Here is a 20,134-nt window from a genome sequence, read left to right as displayed (position 1 = left end):
ATGGAGTTTGGTAAGATATACATTAAACTTTATTGCGTCGACAATCACCTATCTTTTATACCTTGTGAGTACTTTGTATACTGCTGAAGATTCATGTTGGGGATCCCAGTTTATCATTACCATATTTTATTTCATTGTTTTTAAGGCATTGCTCCGACAATTACTCACACAATTTAGTTCACTTTTTTAGCTATTACATCGACATTAATAGACAAAGAACTACCATCCCTGTGGGATCGATATCTGACAGACTCACATCTGTCTACTATACTTGCATCAACAGTGTATGCTTGCACATTTCTGCTGTGACGTTAATAGTCGATCATGTTTTTGGTGCCGTTGCCGGGGACTAACGTTTGTTGTTTATTTTTTGTTCTTGTGTGTTTTTTCACGTTGTTTTCCTTATATAATATTTAGTATTCACTAACTTTTTTTCTCTTTGTTGCTATTTTCCAATTTTAGTTTAAGTGTTTTATGACTTGAAGCAATTCAGATTTTCTTGCTAATTTTGATCAAGAAATCAAAAGGACTGTTCGGAGAAGACTTTGAGAACAGAGAAATATGGATTTACCAGGGGGCAATGCAGCTGTACCCTTGATGCACCCGTAAAATATTATTAATCCACTATTGCCGCAAAATTCTCATATCCACAATAGAACCATATGAGATTGTGTAGTACCTATTGTGGATTATTTACAACTAGTAGTTGTTAGATGAACAATTCAAGCTGGAAACTTTGAACTTAAGCCAGTGATGTTTCAAATGCTGAACTCCAATGGCCAATATGCTAGGCTACCACATAAAGATGCAAGAAAACATCTTAAATAAATTTTTTTGATCTGTGCTTCCTTAGTCAACAAAGTGTTCCTGATAATGCTTTAAGGATACAATAATTTCCCTATTCCTTATAAGGGAAAGCTTGCACTTGGTTTCTTGGACTACCTGCTGGATCAATTACTTCTTAGAATGCTCTAGTCATGCAGTTTGTTTTGCGAATTAACCCGCTGACAATGAATGCTCGTATTCAAAATGGCACTACTGCCTATCATCAGCTGGATGATAAAAATCTTCACACCATATAGGAACGCCATAAATCTTTGCTTTAACATTGTCCCGTGCACGGCATTGAACTAGAAACACAAATCGAGATTTTTTATAATGGTCTGAACTCTCATTCAAGGAATCTTGTCGACGCATCAGCCAATAGACCGTTGCTGGATTGTACTTACAATAATGCTATGAGAATTCTTGACAGAATTTCTCAAAATTATTATCAATATCTCATCTCTAGAGCTGCACAAGTAAAGACTATTCTAGGAGTTGTTGAATTGGATGTAATATCTGCGGTAAGTGCCCAAGTCTCTTCGCTCACAAACATGATTAAAAATATGCAAGGAACGGGTGACGTTGCACCTATAAAGGTTGCTCAACAATTAGATATTCCTACCTTTTGCTGTGAAATTTATGGTGACAACCATAGTTATGAAGATTGTCTGGAACATGTAGAAAATGCATGTTATGTCAATAATATTCGCAACAATTCTCATGGAAATTCTTACAACAACTCTGTATGCAACCAATAGTTTTAGGGAACTTAGAATGGTGGACAAAATACTACGACATTCAGAAATGGGAATGCATCTACTCAGGGCAATTATAATCCACAACAAGGGAATTACAATCAACAACAAAACTACAATCAGCATCCTCAGTTGTATCCACAACAAGGTCAATACAATCACATCAAACTCAAATGCAGCCACAAATGATGAATCCGAATGATCAAGGGCAACGAAAACAACAGTATATACGAGCTTTTACTTTTGACCTATTAACTGCTCTTGAAGCGTCAATGCGGGAGTACATTACTCACACAAAAGTTATTGTTCAAGGAAATTCATCTTCCATTTGAGCACTGGAGGCACAATTGGGACAACTTGCTTCAAATTTGAATACTCGACCACAAGGCTCATTACCTAGCAACAGCAAAAATCCCAATTCGAGAGCAAATGAGCACCGTAAAGCCATCACTCTTAGGAGTGGTAAACAAACTAGTGAGCCAGTTATAGATTGTACTATAACATCCCCTGATGTTGATGACGTAATCCTTGATGGGAAAGGTGCGTCTAAAGAGTTTGTCGATGTATCCGACAATGAAGTACCGCAAACTGTCACTCACATGCCTTATATTCGACCCTCGAAATTGTGGACGCAACCAAAAATGTGTCGCTGCAACTGGATGTACTTCCACCTGTACCTTTTCCACAAAGATTCAAGAGGAATGAAAATGATAAATAGTATCAGTAGTTTTTGAATACGCTGACACAAATACAGATCAACATTCCTTTAGTAGACGCTCTGGTACAAATTCCTAGTTATGGGAAATTTATGAAAGACTTCTTGTTCAAGAAGAAAAAACTCACTGATATTGAAACTATTGCACTCACAAAAGGCTGTAGTGCTATTTTGACAAACAAGTTACCCCCTAAATTGAAAGATTCGTGAAGCTTTACCATTCTATGTTCGATTAACAACCATTATTTGGGCAAGACTTTATGTGCTTTGGGAGTTAGCATCAACCTCATGCCATTATCTACTTTCAAAAAATTAGGAATTGGGCACATGAAACCTACTACAGTGACATTGTAATTGGAAGATCGATCTTTAGCTCAACCTGAAGGGCAAATCAAAGATGTTTTAGTTCGTGTGGATAAATTCATTTTTCCGGCTGATTTTATCATACTTGACTATGAGGCAGATAAGGAGGTTCCCATAATCTTGGGACGACTATTTTTAGCCATCGGCCAAACTGTCATTGATGTTTATAAAGGAGAACTAACCATGCGACTTAACGATAAGCAAGTTACCTTTAGTGTTTTTGAGTCTGTTCATCACAATAATACAATAGAGTGCCATACTGTCGATGTGCTAGATGATATAATTGAGGAAGAATTCAAAAACCAAAGCATAGTCCTTGCTAAAGAAATTGCAGTGACATCTGAGGTGGAATCCTTAGCCAATTGTGGCAGCACGGTTGAAGCTAGTAATGTTGAAATCAAGCACAAATGGCAAATTGAATTGTTAGACTTAACCAACAGAACAAATCCAATTTTCAAATCATCGATTGAAGAAGCTCGTGCTCTAGAATTGAAACCACTACCTCCTCATCTTAAATACATTTTTGGGGTGATCACAATACTCTGCCAGATATTGTCTTCGCAACATTGGATGAAACAGAAGAAAAGAAATTGACTCACATTCTCAAGCAACACAAACACACTATTTCCTGGAATATTGCAGATATTCAAGGTATTAGTCCTTCTTTTTGCATGCACAAAATCAAGTTAGAAGATGAAGGCAAGCAAATGATTAAACCGCAATGAAGGGTAAACGAAAAGATGAAAGAAGTTGTTAAGATGGAAATCATAAAATGGCTTGATGCATAAATTATTTGCCCGATTTCTAATAGCAAGGGGTGAGTCCAGTGCATTGCATCCTGAAAAAGAGTGGCATTACAGTGGTTCACAATGATAAGAATGAATTAATACCTACACGCATGCCCACAGGATGGCGAGTTTGTATGGATTATCGAAAATCAAATACGGCCACAAAGAAGGATCATTTTCCACTTCCCTTCATTAACCAAATGTTAGATCGGCTTGCTGGAAAAGCTTATTACTGCTTCCTAAATGGCTATTCTGGGTACAACCAAATTGCTATTGCACCGGTGGATCAGGAAAAAAACAATTTTCACCTGCCCGTTTGGTACTTTACTTTTCGTCGTATGCCTTTCGATTTTTGCAATGCACCAACCACATTTCAAATATGTGTGATGACAATATTCTCAGATATGATCGAAGACTCTTTAGAAGTTTTTATGGATGACTTTTCAGTTTATGGGAATGATTTTGATCATTATGCTGACAATTTGGATAAAGTACTGAAGTGATGTGAGGACACAAATCTTGTTTTTAGTTGGGAAAAAGCTAAGGTGGAAATCATCGAGAAATTACCCCCACCGAAATATGTGAAAGGTATTCGTAACTTTCTTAGACATGTGGGATTTTACTGGTGGTTTATTAGGGATTTTTCAAAAATTACAAAATCATTGTGCTCATTGCAGGAACAAATAAAAAATTCCTCTTTGATGAGGCATGTCTGGATGACTTTATTCAATTAAAGAAGTAGCTGGTTAATACACCCATTGTCATTGCACCTGATTGGTCTCAACCTTTCGAAGTTATGTATGATGCAAGCGACTTCGCCGTGGGTGCAGTGCTAGGACAACACAAGGGAAAAATATTACACGCCATTTATTATGCTAGCAGAACTTTTACAAAGACTCAATTCAATTATACCACCTCAGAGAAAGAATTGTTGGCCGTAGTCTTTGCTTTCAACAAGTTTCGCTTTTATCTTGTAGGTGTAAAAGTTATGGTATTCACTGATCACTCGGCGTTACGATATCTCTTTGCGAAAAAAGATGCCAAACCAAGATTGATACAATAGATTTATTATTTCAAGATTGAGATAAAAGGTCGATAGGAGTGAGGCAATCAAGTTGCCGATCATTTGTCTAGATTGGAAATTGGCAGTGAAGACAGGAAAATATTTGAAATTGTCGACACATTCCCAGATGAGATGTTATCCGCTGTCGATGTAACTCATTGGTATGTAGAATTGATCAATTAATTGGTGTGTGGAAAGCTCCCATTGAGTATCCAGGGCCATACAAAAGAAAGATTTCGTCTTGATGTAGTGAAGTACCATTAGAACGAATCGTATTTATTCAAGGTATGCAATGATAACATTATTTGGCATTGTGTTCCGGACGAAGAAATGCTCTCAATTTTGAAGCACTATCATGATGCTCCTTATGGAGGTCATTACGGTGGTATGAGAACTTCTACTAAGGTTCTCCAATAAGGATTTTACTGGCCATCATTGTTCAAGGATGCTCATAACTTTGTGAATCAATGCGATAAATGTCAGTACACCGGTTCTCTTTCCTGACGCAATGAAATGTTTCAACAACCAATTATGGAAGTTGAATTGTATGATGTTTGGGGAATGGATTTCATGGGACCATTTCCAAATTCATTTGGAAATCTTTATATATTAGTTGCTGTTTACTATGTCTTGAAGTGGGTAGAGGCTGTTGCTATCGCAAAGGATGATGCAAGGACAGTGCTTAATTTTTTTCACAAGCATATACTCACCCGTTTCGGTACACCAAGGGCATTAATTAGTGATCAGGGTACACATTTCCATTGCAACCAAGTGGCAGCCACATTAAAAAGATATGGAGTTAATCACAAAATGGCCACTACTTATCATCCACAAACCAATAGACAAGCTGAAGTTTCAAATCAACAAATTAATAATATTCTTTAGAAGGTTATGAATCCTTCGAGGAAAGATTGGTCTTCTCGATTAGATGATGCTCTATGGGCATTGCGGACAACATATAAAACTCCATTGGGATGTCACCGTACCAATTGGTTTTTGGGAAAGCATGTCACTTGCCAGTTGAATTGGAACACAAAGTGACGTGGGCAATTAAGTAAGTGAACATGGACTATGAAGCTGTTGGAAAGAAAAGGCTGTTGGACATCACTGAGCTAGAGGATCTTTGAAGAAATGCTCATGAAAATGCTGCGATTTATAAGGAAAAGACCAAACGATGGCATGACAAGATTATTTTGCAGCAATAATTTATCGAGGGGCAACAAGTTTTATTATTCAATTCTCGACTTAAATTGCACCTAGGTAAATTGTGTTTACGTTGGTCTAGACTGTTCAAAGTTGTCGACATATTTCCTCATGGTGCGGTCACAATTCTAGATTTACCTGATGGACACTAGTTGAAAGTTAATGGATAGATATTGAAACACTATTTTGGAAATAAAAATTAAAAGCAGGTAGAGACCATTAATTTGGTCCAAACATTGTAAAATTTTAATTTATTACTCCGAGATTTCATCTTATTTTATTTCTATTTTGTAAAGCTTATTTTCTTTCCTTTTTGCAGAATAATAAGGTACCAATGTTGACACAACAAGATTTGGTAGTCAATGCATTCCGTACCACTGTGTTACCATTAATCAGAATTGAGGGAAATTCAATCTTCACCGTTGGATCAAAACCCACCCAATCATTTGATCTGTTTGACCAGGCACAATTCTTATTGGACGTAACTCTTCCCACTAGCTTTGTATCTCCCCACAAAACATCACGACTCGACATCTTTCTCTTTCACTCCCTATAAAGTCTACACCACTGTGTCGACTGCAAAGCATCCAAGCAACCACTTTTATTCTTTTTTCTTACTCAAGATCCTACCGTTTTCACTTAAAATTGTCTTCCCTCCATAAAAGATAGCAAGAACAAGAGGTTTGACCAAGAAAGCTAACAAATCTACTAAAGAACATGCATCCTCTGCTACCATAGTTCGTGAGTTGGAATCCCCTAGGCCAGTGCAGAAAAAGGAAACAGTAATCTTTTTGAATAAAGTGGAAAGGGAACGATTTCAAGACAACATATTGCGCTAAAATTTTCACCTCGAACAAGGCATTTCCCTGTCGCAACAACAAGAGTTGGGGAAATAAATTCACTGAACCATTTCTAAACTGAAATGAGGAAATTTCTACGCACACCCTGAGAGCTATTCCCCTTCTCTGGTACATGAGTGCTATGCCAACCTTTATGACCAAGAGTTAGAGTTTATTTTTGTTCATGAAGGTCTCATTCCATGAGACGCCAAAACAATCAATGAGCTGTGCAACATTCTAGTCGATGTCAACGAATACTCTGATTTCTTTGTGGAAATGACGGATGAAAAAATGAACCTGCTGGTACAGGACTTGTGTATTGAAGGAGCAGTGTGGACAGGGCCACATTCAAAGAATTTTAGGATGCACCGTCATTTTCTAACGCCGCACAGTAAAATTTGGTTTCACTTTGTTAACTGCAGGTTACTGCCATCTACCCACAGCACCACCGTTAACCTTGACAGAATGTGTCTAATACATGCCATTATCAAGGGTAGAAGAATTGATATTGGAATAATACTCAATCCAAAATTTACTGAATGCACCGTCAGATAGACCGAAATTTTGGTTTTCCTATCATTGGTCATGTCACTGTGTCAGCAGAAAAGAATTGTACCCGGGGAGATGAAGAAATTATGGATAATAAGGGTCTAATTAATGAAGCCTCTATCGAAAGAATGACTCGTGGCATAGAAACACCAATACTGAAAGAGGCAGGAATCTGCACGAAAAAGAAGGGCAAATCCAAAGCCAATTGTAAAGGAACAACCCTGCATACAAAGACATTCTTATGGTGTAAGATGAAAGATGTTGAAAAAATGGTTACTTCCATCAGCAATAGGCAAATCAAACTTGTCACTACAATTGAGGACATTAAGAACTCTCAGAATTTGTTTTATGCTGATATTAAAGCCTAGAACAGTTCTAATGTAGCCATATTAAGCCAATGGAGCCCATCTCCAATACCAGGCTTCCTAGTGTTTCCACCAATCATTTGAAACTATTAGCATTCATCTGTGAATGACAACTTCGAAGACCAAGATCGATCGGTGGCATCTCCTCCCATCGTGCAAGTATCTGATAATGACAAAGATAAAGAATCCAGGGACATTGAAGAATCTCTACGCAAGATTGATAGCTTGTTCAAGGATGGTATTTTTGCTGATCAAGAAGACGCTATTGTTGACAAGGAAGCTGCTACTACAAAAGAGGAAATTATTGCTGAAGAAGAGAAAGAAAGAGAATAGGAAGATTCTGATGTGAATATTGTCACCGCACTCGAATCTGTGGGTACAAATATTGAAAATCTGGAACTAGATAGAGCAAGACTGGCAAAAGTTACTAAGGTCACTAGTGAGGAGCAGGATAACTCATTGGCAATAGTGGTCTACACTGGACCGCTTTAGGTGGTCTCTCCCATACAAGAAGCAACCGATGATACCGGGACAAAGCCGGAACTTGAGGAGCAATCTTAAAACTGTGCAAAGCCTAAAGAAAAGAAAAAAAAGTACTCCAAGGATAAGGAGGAGAAGAAAAGGAGAAGGAAGAAACATCGTCTAGCCACATCGATGGTTAGGAATAACTAAGTTAGTTGTATTTTAAAATTTTAGCTGTAGTTTTCATGCATTGCATATAGTTGTAAGTCACATTTTATTAGTACACATTGTCACTGTATTTTTATTGTCATTACATATTCATGTCAGTGCATTGGGGACAATGCAATCTTTAGGTTTGGGGAAATGTATATGGGATTTGGAAATACACCTATATTTCAAATTTTTTTGAAGCATGCAAGGTTTATACACAATTGTTCAAAAAATTTTGTTACGTTTGATGCTTAATTCTTGGATCATGTGAATTGTCAATGAATAAGTTGGATAAATTTGACTGAATGTTGTATCTTCAATACTTTGATGAATGATTTAGGTTGTATCAGTAATAAATGACTAGTAGCATTCTTTGAATCTCGAATGAAACTGCCTATTTCAACTACTTATATATATAGATAGATAGTTATAAATAAGAGACACACTAAAGTGGGTGTATTGTGGAATGTTAAAAATGGAACACTCCAATACAAGCGTTAGAAAAATGAATTTAACTAAAGACCGTCGCTGCATGAGTGTGTGTCGGCGCAATTACGTACTCCCTGGGAGTTTGTTTCTCCCCATCGTTACTTCTCAGGAACAATGGTATAGTAATGCAAAGATATCCCTTATTCTGAAAGAAAAAAGAAGAAGATATATAAGTACTTAATATTGTACAATAAATGCTGTATTGGCAGATAGAATTTAAGATTTGATGCATGATGCTGGCCTTGATGAAAGTGCAATCTTACTCATTCATGCTTATGTATTGTCGATGAAATATTTTTTTCATCTAAATGTGGCTCATTCATTGGGAATTTAAAGGGTTCAAGTTGCTAGAATGATCATTTGCCTTAGAAAATTTTTTGTAGCATTGCTAGTTTCTGTTTTACTTGAGGACAAGTAAAAGCTTATGTTTGGGGGTGTGATTGTACTAGAAAGAACATATGTTTTCTCCCTTGTTATTGGTTAATTTGTTCCTATTTAGTTGTCTTTAGCATACATTTTAGCATTTTCAATTTAGTAAATTTCATTTTATAACCCAATGAATCCTAGCCTATTTTATCCTTAATTTTGCTACCTTTCTGCACTGATGTCGCTGCATTAGTTAATTCTAGATTGCGTCCAGAATTGTCTTTGTAGTTGATACCTATCTGATAAGAGCCAACCATGTGTAAGCTATCCAATCTGATATAACTGCCCTGTACGTACAAGTACAGAAGAATCCTGAGGGAAGGGCACCTATACAGTTGAGAACATAAAAGGTTGACGTGAGAAGAGGAAGAGAGGATTTTTGCTGAACCACCATTCTCTTACCCTATTTTGAAGCTTACGACCATAGTAGCTTGAGCCTTCTACGGGTGAGCCAACTTGAAGACTGATGCAGATCCACTCTTGACCAGGAAATCTAAGTGTAGAACAAGGAGAAATGGAGAGATCCAGTCGAGTAGCTTAAGAATAGTATTCTCCATTAGATTCTTTCTTATTTATTTGAAAATGCTAGTGATTACTCTATGTTTTCTACTGTATGGAAGTACAATGAATGCTTTGTTAAATGCTATCTTATTAAATCTTGTTTTTATTGTTTCATCTTGGGGGTTTGAATGTTCTAAACACCGAAGTGTTATTGCAGTCACTAACACTAGAAGGTGCAGTGACAGTTTGAGCTAATAAGCATTTCAGCGGAAGTTGAGTAAGAACTAAAGGAATTTAGTCCACTTGTTCTTAATAGTGCCATATTGCTATCATCAAAAGGTGAGGTTAATGTGTATATTTAAGTTCCATATTAAATAAAAGAGTGGTGTTTGGTAAGATATACATTAAATTTCATTGCGTCGACAATCACCTATCTTTTATACCTTTTGAGTACTTTGTATATTGCTGAAAATTTATGTTGGGGATCCCAGTTTATCATTACCATATTTTATTTCATTGTTTCTAAGATATTGCTTCGACAATTACCCACACAATTTAATTCATTTTTTTTAGTTATTGCATGGACATTAATAGACAAAGAATTACCATCCCTATAGGATCGATATCCAACAGACTCACATTTGTCTACTATACTTTCATTGACAGTGTACGCTTGCGCATTTTTTTTGTGATGTTAACAGCCAACCATAAAGCTTCTTAGGATGTCAAAGCACAAAACAAACGGTAGAAGGCAGATTTTTAGTGTCATGTCAGGCCATGTAAGGGGGGTGGCGCAACACACGTCGATAACCTACCCAAGTAATTCGAGGTTATTTTTGTTAGCGAAATCAAACTTATACAAAGACCTAATTTGGGCTGTCAACACCTCTATAACTAAGATAGTAGAGGTTTGTTATAACTAAGTTACTTTAGACTCCTTCAAAAACCCTAGTAGCTTGGGAGTAGGTTTAGAGTATTTTTCTTTCAGTTTTTCATAACTCTTTTGTTTACCTCTTGAAATCAATTTTGATTCAAGAGTTTTTTTTTAATTAAAGTATTCAAGTTTATTTTCTTTTGCATTCAGTTTTTTTTACTCTAATAAAGAGACTTGCTACTCTGTTCCCTACGTAATTATTCAAATATCTTTTCTCTTCTGGATCGATAGTGTTATTTACATAATTTATTCAATCAAGATAGAGATTAAAAATAACATGAGTGGTTAAATCCCTTAGGGAAGATTAAGGAGTGGATGTGGATGTGATTAACAGAGGATTTAGGGTTTCCCTAGAGGGATTAGTTGGTATGAATAACGTGTGCTTAAACCACTACGATTGACAACCCTAGGAAGTTATCATAGGCTAGACGAGGTCAGGAGAAAAGTTGAACCGAGTAAATTGTAATTTATCCTGGTTGAGAAAGTGTGGTCGGGAGATAAGCAAGTATCAACCAATTGATTAGGTATTAAAGGTTTGTAGGTAATAATTGGTTAATTAATAGCTAATCCACCCTACAACCCTAATCCAAAGTTAGTTACAAACCCTGAAGTGATTTAACATTCCTTATTGGTTTATTGATTTATTTCATTTGTTTGTTTTTCTTTCTTTATTTCTTTTAGTTATTTACTTATTTTTACCTCTTCAACTTATTTTATTGTTTATCATAATATAGGGATTAATTACTACTACTTAGACTTATTATTCTAAAAACATTTTCATTATTTATTCCATCCTCCACTGGGTACGATCCTTAGAATACTTGCAAGCATTTTGTTTTACAAAACTATATTATAATTTGACCCATGTACTTGCGGACACCGCGTTAATAGGCGGTCAAAACACCCAACCACACTCAAGGTTTGTCAACGCTCAAGCTGGGTAGTCTCTTCACTTATCTATTGAGAACACATTAGGGATAATGTGCCAAATAAAGTGTGGGGGGTAACATAGAAACTTTTCAAATTTTTTATGTTTTTATTAGTTGTTTAAGTTAATTTTTGTTTTGTGTGTTTGTTTGTGCGCGAGCTTGTAGCAATAAAATTATGTGGTTAAATTGTAAATTTAAAACAATAGCAACCGACTTTAGGTTGTTGGATATTAAATTTTTCTATTTCATTTTGTTACACTATGAATAGGTGATAGTGTGTTATGTACACCAAAAGACAAATAAGTACATAAAAAACATGTGTTTGTTTGAATGATAAGTTGTTAGCTTGTTAATATTTAGTTAATTGTAATCCATGAGTTTAGAGACTTAGACATGACCTAAGGCATTATTTAGTAAACAATTATAAGCCAAAAAGCAAACCATAATTCAAAATCCCTAGTACCCTAATTTTTTTTTATCCTAAATCTCTATTTCTTGATAAACCACAATGGAAGCCATAAGTCTAAAATTTAATCTCTTGATCTGATTTTCTTGGTCCATGCACGAACTTAGATGTCAGACCATTGATTTTCTTGGTCCCTCTTGGTACCATAGCATGTTTTTCCCGCCATCGAGCTTCGTTTCTTCGCATTCCCAACATTTAATTCACATAGGTAAGTGTTCTCCCTTTCTTTTCATTTCACTTTTCATCTTTTATTTTGTCACATTTCACATTGACTGGGAGTCGAGGTTCGTCGACGACTACCCGAGGTATCATGCTCTAAAATTGATCTTTATCAGTTTTATAAATTGAGTTAGTTGTTATCTTACTTTAATTTAGAAATGGCACCTTGAAAACAAGAATGATCCACTCAGGCACCGAGCAATCCCGGTGCCAATCGCTTTCCTAATACAAAAATCAAATGGTTTTTCCTTTAGATGAGTGGATGTTCATTCATAAATGAGCATGGGTTAGATCCCACCATGTTTGCTTGCAACGAGATATGGGATCTAGTCTGATCTTACCGTTGGAATATCTTTTGGGAAACCCCGATCGAACCGGTGATTAATGCTATTGTTTATGAATTTTATGCCTCCCTAAAGGATAGGGACAATTGCAAGGAAAAAGGGGAGACGATATCCCACGTGTCTTTTAGGGGCAAACAAGTTCCGAGTATGCCTTTTTATATTTGTGATAGTATGATGCCTTGTATTATACCCACTATTTTTTAGAGACCTTAAACTTACTCAAATTTAAGGATTTTGACATGGATGGTATCATCGACTACTTGACAGAGAGGCATGGCGAGTGGACTCGCCAAGCCAATTCCCAAGTGCTGTTAAAATTTGATATGACCATCATGTTCCCGATGGCCAAGATGTGGGTGCAATTTGTTTGCACCCGCCTAAAACCTATCCATAATGCCTTTGACATCACCGCCTATCGAGCGGTCATGCTTTACCCTATCTTGCAAAAAGACAAAATTTGTGTAGGCTACTAAATCTATGAGGAGATGCTCAAGTGCATACGAAACCTGAAGAAAAATATGTAATTCCCATATTTGGTTGCCGCCCTATATTGCCAAGCCGATTTCCTCATGTCCCTATTCGAGTCATTCATGAGACCCATGAAGAGCATGATTGCAGACAACTTGTACGACCAGTTCCTTGAGCTCTAACGTAAGCAAAATTGGGAAAAGGAGTAAAGGATGAAACAAAATAGCAACACCTGGGGCCTGATGAAAAGGAAGGGTAAAAGACACACGTCCAAGAGGACGGGCCTCATGGACATGTCTATATCGGAGTGGCAGGCCCAATAGATGCAAGACATGGGACATAAGCTTACTTACATTGCAGAATAGAATGGGTGGCCCACTCCAGCACCACTTTCGGATATATTCGAGAGGTTTCCATTGCCAAGCGAAGAGGACGTTAACAATGATGATGATGATGATGATGATGAGGAGGAGGAAGAGGAGGAGGAGGAGGAGGAGACCCCTATCGCACCATTGGATTATGAGTGTGTATTTAGACCAGACCATTCATCGATGAAGGGTGTGGTGATCCGCGATCTGATTCAGCATAGCTTGGCCCAAACTTCAGGAAGGCGAGTTACAAAAACGTCGACGGGGTGCAATAGGAGTAAGGCCTAGATGACAGAGGAGTTGGAACTTGAGTCTGATTGAGTTTGAACATTTTTATTTTTTTATTTGGAATTTTGTACTCTATTTTTTTTTTGGGATGATTTTTTTCATTAGTTTAATTAGTTGGGATTTAGTGTTTTCTATGTATATTTGTGAGTTTTTAATTTTTTGTAGAAACCCCATAATTTTTTACGACACTATAATTACGAGCCAAAACTGAAAGGAGTTGTAGTCCTACCAGTTAAGTAAAATATTCCCTTTACATTTCTAGTTTCACATCATGGACAATGTGCCGAATAAAGTGTGGGAGTGACTTAGGAAAATTTTTAAAATTTTCTGTTATGTTCTTTCTTTAGTTTTTAGTTTTTAATTTTTTTTCTTTACATGTTTTCTGTGTGCTTGAGCTTGTTGGAATACAAGTGGTTGGTTTGGAGCATATACCTAGGTTGTTTGTTTAAATTGGAAATTTAACCTGAAATTAAATAATTATGTTGTTTTCCTGTTGCAATCAATTTTGATTCAAGAGTTTATTTGTTGTTAAAGCATTCAAGTTTATTTTCTTTTCCATTCGATTTATTTCTTTATTCTGATGAAGAGACTTTTTACTTCATTCCTTATTTGATATTCAATCCATGATTATTCAAATCTCTTTTCTCTTCCGGATCGACCGTCTTCTTTACACGATTTATTCAATCGAGATAGAGATTATGAATAACATGAGTGGCTAAATCTCTTAGGGAAGATTAATGAGTGGATAAGATGTGATTAACAGAGGAATTAGGGTTTCTATAAAAGGATTAGTTGGTATGAATTACGTGTGCTTAAACCATTAGGATTGAAAACCCTAGAAAGTTATCATAGACAAGACAAGGTCGAGAGATAAGTCGAACCAATTAAATTGTAATTTATCTTGGTTAAGAAAGTGGCGTCGGGAGATAAGCGAGTATCAACCAATCGATTAGTTAATTAGAGACTTGGAGGTAATAATTGGTTAATTGATAGCTAATCCACCCTAAACCCCTAATCTGAAGTTAGTTACAAACCCTGAAACGAGGTAATCTTCCTGATTGGTTTATTGATTTATTTCATTTTTTTATTTTTCTTTATTTATTTATTATAGTTATTTATTTGGTTTTACCTCTTCAACTTATTTTATGGTTTATCATAATATAAGGATTAATTATTACTACTTAGACTTATTATTGTGAAAATGTTTTCATTATTTATTCCATCCTCCATTAGGTACAATCCTCGGAATACTTCCAAGCATTTCGTTGTACAAAATTATATTACAATTTGACTTGTGCACTTGCAGACACCACCGTTCTTAATTCTTATATTTTTAGTGTTATATTTTAACTATAAAAGATAGTGTATTTATAGGTGGTCAGACCAGCCGACCACGTTCGAGGAACGTCATCGCTCAAGCCGGGTAGTCTCTTCTCTTATCTATTGGACATACATTAGGGACAATGTTACAAATAAAGTGTAGGGGGTGATATAAAAAGTTTTCAAAAGTTTTATGTTTTTATTAATTATTTTTATTAATTTTTGTTTTGTGTGTTTATTTGTGCACGAGCTTGTAACAATACAAGTGATTAGTTAGGAGCATGTACATAGGATTATGTGTTTAAATTGTAAATTTAACTCGATAGCAACCAACTTTAGGTTGTTTAATATTAGACTTACTAGTTCATTTTGTTACATTGTGAATATGTGATAGTGTGTTAGGTACACCAAATGACAAACATATGTGTTTGTTTGAATGATAAGCTGTTAGCGTGTTAATATTTAGTTAATTGTAATGCTTGAGTTCAAACACCTAGGGATGACTTAAGGCATTGTTTAATAGACAATTATGAGCCAAAATGCCGACCTTAATTTAAATACCTAGTACCTTTATTTTTTTATCCTAAATTTATATTTCTTGATGATCCAAAATGGAAGTCATAAGCCTAAAATGTAATCTCTTGATCTGATTTTCTTGGTCCCTGCATGAACTTAGACGCCAGGCCATTGATTTTCTTGGTCCCTCGTGGAACCATAGCACATCTTCCCCGCCATCGAGCTTCGATTCTTTTTATTCCCAACCTCTGATTAACATAGGTAATTGTTCTTCCTTTCTTTTATTTTTAGTTTTCATCTTTTATTTTGTCACATTCCACATCAATTGGGAGTTGAGATTCGCCGACAACTACCCGAGGTATCTTGTTCTAAAATTAATCTTTATCACTTTTATCAATTGGGTTAGTTGTTATCTTACTTTAATTTAGAAATGGCACCATGAAAATAAAAACGATCCAATTAGTCACCGAGTAATCCCGATGCCAATCGCTTCCATAATACAAAAGTTGAACCTTTTTTTCCTTTAGATGAGTGGATGTTCGCTAATCCAGGAGCATGGATTAGATCTCACCATGTAACAACCCGTTTTTAGTGGTGTCAGAAATAGTGGTTTCGGGACCTCAATTCCAAAAGAGTGAATTATTGTTTTAGTATTTATTCAATGTATACGGGATTATATTAAGGCCGTAATAAAATTTTGTTAAGAAATTTTGATGTTTAACTAGTTAATTAGGTGAAAAAGACTAAATCGTAAAAGGTGTAAAAGTTGAATTCTATTAGTTAAAAGGGTTAAATGGCTATGGAAAGGAAAGTTGATGGATTTATATCGTAATTATACCATAATATATGTTAGTGGATCTGTATGGGCAAGGTTTTATTAAAATTTTTAATTAGTAATAAGGTTGATATGGTAATTTAGTAAATAAAAGAAAAGTCAAGTTAATAAAATACAAAAGAAAGATGTTGTCTTCTTCATTTTTTTCAAAAACCTAAACTAGCCATTAAAGATGAGAGCTAGGTTCGGCCAACATTTTATATTTTTGAGTTCGTTTTAGCTTAATCTAGCTAGCTTGAGGGTTAATTTGCAAAATTTTTAAAAGTTGAGGGACTTTCCATGGATGTTTTTGAATAGGTTTTGAAGTTATTTCATAGATTATTTATCTTGGTTGTGAAATAAACATGTTTTATTAAGTGATTTTTTATGAAATTGCAATTAGGGATTAAATTGTTAAAAATGTAAATCTGAGTTTTATTGTAAAATTTTGGTAATAATGGGTTTTTCAAGGTCCCTTGTAACATTGGTTAAGTTGGATTTAAGCTAAAATGAGTTATATTTAAGTTATGAGTTTAATGACTAAATTGTGAAAAGTCAAAGTATTAGGGATAATTTTGTAATTTTGCATAATTATGAACTATGGATTAAATTGAATACTAGAAGTACTTAATTGAATGTACTTATTTATTTAGATCAAGATAAACCACAATCGAACTTAAATTGAGGAATAACTAAAGCTTCGGATTAGTTCGACTCTACTACTACGACCCTAGTTATCGAGGTAAGCTCGTATGGATTGTAATTTTGTTAATGTTAGTTACATTTACTATCTATTATATTGTGTTAGTTATAAATGGATTATACATGTATGAATGCTATGATGAATTGATGGATAATGAGTCCCGTTTGAACCTTAAGAATTCTTAGGATACGAATGACATGTCATAAAGGATTTCATGTTTCAGGTGTTGATCTTGAATGTCCTACCGATGGATGGGGTCTTGTATTTGTTGCGGATTCTCTACAGCTTGTGTGAGCAGTATCGTGTAGCTAACATTCTAACCCACAGCTCGTATGAGCAGGCTCATTTCAAAGCTCGTGTGAGCATTGTTGTAAAGGAAAGGTTACGATTATATGGAAAGACACACTATGTGTGAGCATTCCCGAGTATCCAATGTTATTCTAGATAGTTCAACAGGTAAGAAAAGGAAATGAAATGGTAAGTATGCAAATGGAGTGAATCATGATCTTATGAAAAGGTTGACGAATTAAATGATGTAATTATATATGGAAATCGACTTATGTTATGGTTGAATTCATTTGTATCATGGACAAGTGTACTAACTTTTGAGTTTGATGATGTTGTATAAGCTTATACTAAGTTTATGGCATTGATAATGATTTATTCTCAATCTATGAATAGTAAAATTGAAATGGTAAGTTATGTTTAAGTTTATACGAGTTTAATAAGCACTTGTTGCTTACGTAGTTACTTTCCTTTATTTTATAGATAATCGGAAGCTTGACCGGTTGGAAGCTTGTCAGAGACCTATCACACTATCCAACAACCATTTCGGTAGTTTTTAAGTATTTTAACCAAGGTTAATAATGGCATGTATAGGATCTTTTGTAATGGTAGTTTATGAATGTGTTAATGGTGATTTAGTATGTTTATGCCATTGAAGTTTATGTTTGGTTGATGGACTTGATGCTTGTTAAGTTAGGTCATCTTGACCACCATTAGGTAATTGAAATGCATGTTTTTTTTTGTATGTATGTGATGGTTTGGAAATAGTCATTTGTGGTATAATGTAGTGGTTAAATGAACTAGGTTGTGTGCTTGAGTTATTTTCAAATTGCTTTGTTTTGATCTATAATGTTTTGATACAATTGTGGTGCCTTTGAATGGCATATTGGGTAGATGAATTAAGATGTTTGAAATGGCATGTTTATGTGTGTTTGAATGATGTTTAAATCCCTTGAATGTGTGCCCAAATGGTATGGTTAGTTTAGCATGATTTGGCCTTGAAATAACTTGATTTTAGGTCAATTTTTGGGATCACACAACCTTGGACATAGGTTGTCACATGGTCGTATGACACATACGGCTTGGCAACATGACCATGTGCCATTTGAAATTTCTTAGTGTTTCAAGTCAGTGAGTTACACAGCCTAGGACGCGGCCATGTATGGAACCTTAGTGAGTTACACAGGTGAAGACACGGCTGGGACACGGCCGTGTGCCCCTTTGTTCGAATGTTACACAGCGTGGCCACACGGATGTGTGACCCCTGTTTTCCAATTTTTGCAACTTTTTCTTAAAACTTCTATTTTGTTTAAATTTAGTCTCGAATTGCTTCTAAGCTATTTTTAGGGCCTCGAAGGCTCGATTTAGGGACAAAATGCATATGATTGATTGGTTTATAATAAGTTTAATTTATTTAATGTTATGGTGATAAATGTTTTATGAATGGTCAGCAATGCTCTATAACCCTATTCCGATGATGGAGATGGGTTAGGAGTGTTACACACCATGTCTCCTTGCGACGAAATATGAGATCTAGTCTGATCCCACAGTTGGAATAACTTTTGTGCAAACCTTACCGAACTGACGGTTAATGCTATTTTCTTCAAATTTTATGCCTCTCTAAAAGATAAGGAGAATCACAAGCAAAGGGGTGATGCGATCACCCACGTGACTATTAGGGGCAAAGAGGTGTTGATTACACCTCGAGATATTTTATTATATTACGGTGCCCCATATTATACCCACTATTTTTTAGAGACCTTAGACTTATTCATGTTTGAGGAGTTTGGTATAGAGGGTGACATCGACTACTTGACGAAGGGATGTGGTGAGTGGACTTGCCAAGCCAGCTCTAAGGTGCCATTGAAATTTAATACGACCATCATGTTCTTGATGGCCAAGATGTGGATGCAATTTATTTTCACCCGCCTGGTGCCTACCCATAGTGCCTTTGACGTCACCACCTATCGAGTGGTCATACTTTACTCTATCTTGCATAAAGATGAAATTTATGTAGGCCACTAGATTTATGAGGAGATGCTCAAGTGCATACGACATCGGAAGCAAAGTATGTACTTCTCGTATTTGATTACCACCCTATGTTTCCAAGGCAATGCCCCCATGTCCCCGATTGAGCTATTCACGAGACCCACGAGGAGCGTGATTGAGGAAAACTTGTACAGTCAATTCTTCAAGCTCCAGTACAACTAAAATCGGGAGAAAAAGTAAAGGACAAAACATAAGAGTGACACCCAAGGCCCAATGAAGAGAAAGGGTAAAGCACACACTTCGAAGAGGACGAGCCTTATGGACATGTCGATATCGAAGTGGCGGACCCGATGGATGCAAGACATGAGAGATATTTTGATCTGCATTGTGGAATAGAATGGGCGGCCCACTCCAGCACCACTTCCAGATATGTTCGAGAGGTTTCCATTGCCAGGCGAGGAGCACGTTGATGATGATGATGACAATAATGAAAAGGAGGAGACCATTTTCACACCATTGGACTATGAGCATGTATTAAGACCAGACTACTCATCGACGAAAGGCGTGGTGATCCACGACCCGAGTCAGCATAGCCTAGCCCAGATTTCGAGAAGGTAGGGTACGAAAGCATCGACAGTGTGTGATAAGGGCAAGGCATAGATGATGGAGGAGTCAAAATCTGAGTCCGACTGATTCTGAACATTTTTTTATATTTGGAATTGTATACCTTATATTTATTTTTGGGATGATTTTTATTTTTGCTTTAGTTTAATTAGTTAAGATTTAGTATATATATATATATATATATATTTTGTGTGTTTTTAATTTTTATTTGTAGAAACCTCACAATTTTTTACGACACTACAATTATGAGCCAAAATAGAAAGGAGAAATAGTCCCACCAATTGAGTTGCACGTATCATTCCAATTGAGTAACC

This window comes from Gossypium raimondii, chromosome 11 (assembly GCF_025698545.1).
Source record: "Gossypium raimondii isolate GPD5lz chromosome 11, ASM2569854v1, whole genome shotgun sequence".
Lineage (NCBI taxonomy): Eukaryota > Viridiplantae > Streptophyta > Magnoliopsida > Malvales > Malvaceae > Gossypium > Gossypium raimondii.
Note: the sequence above shows the minus strand (reverse complement) of the source record.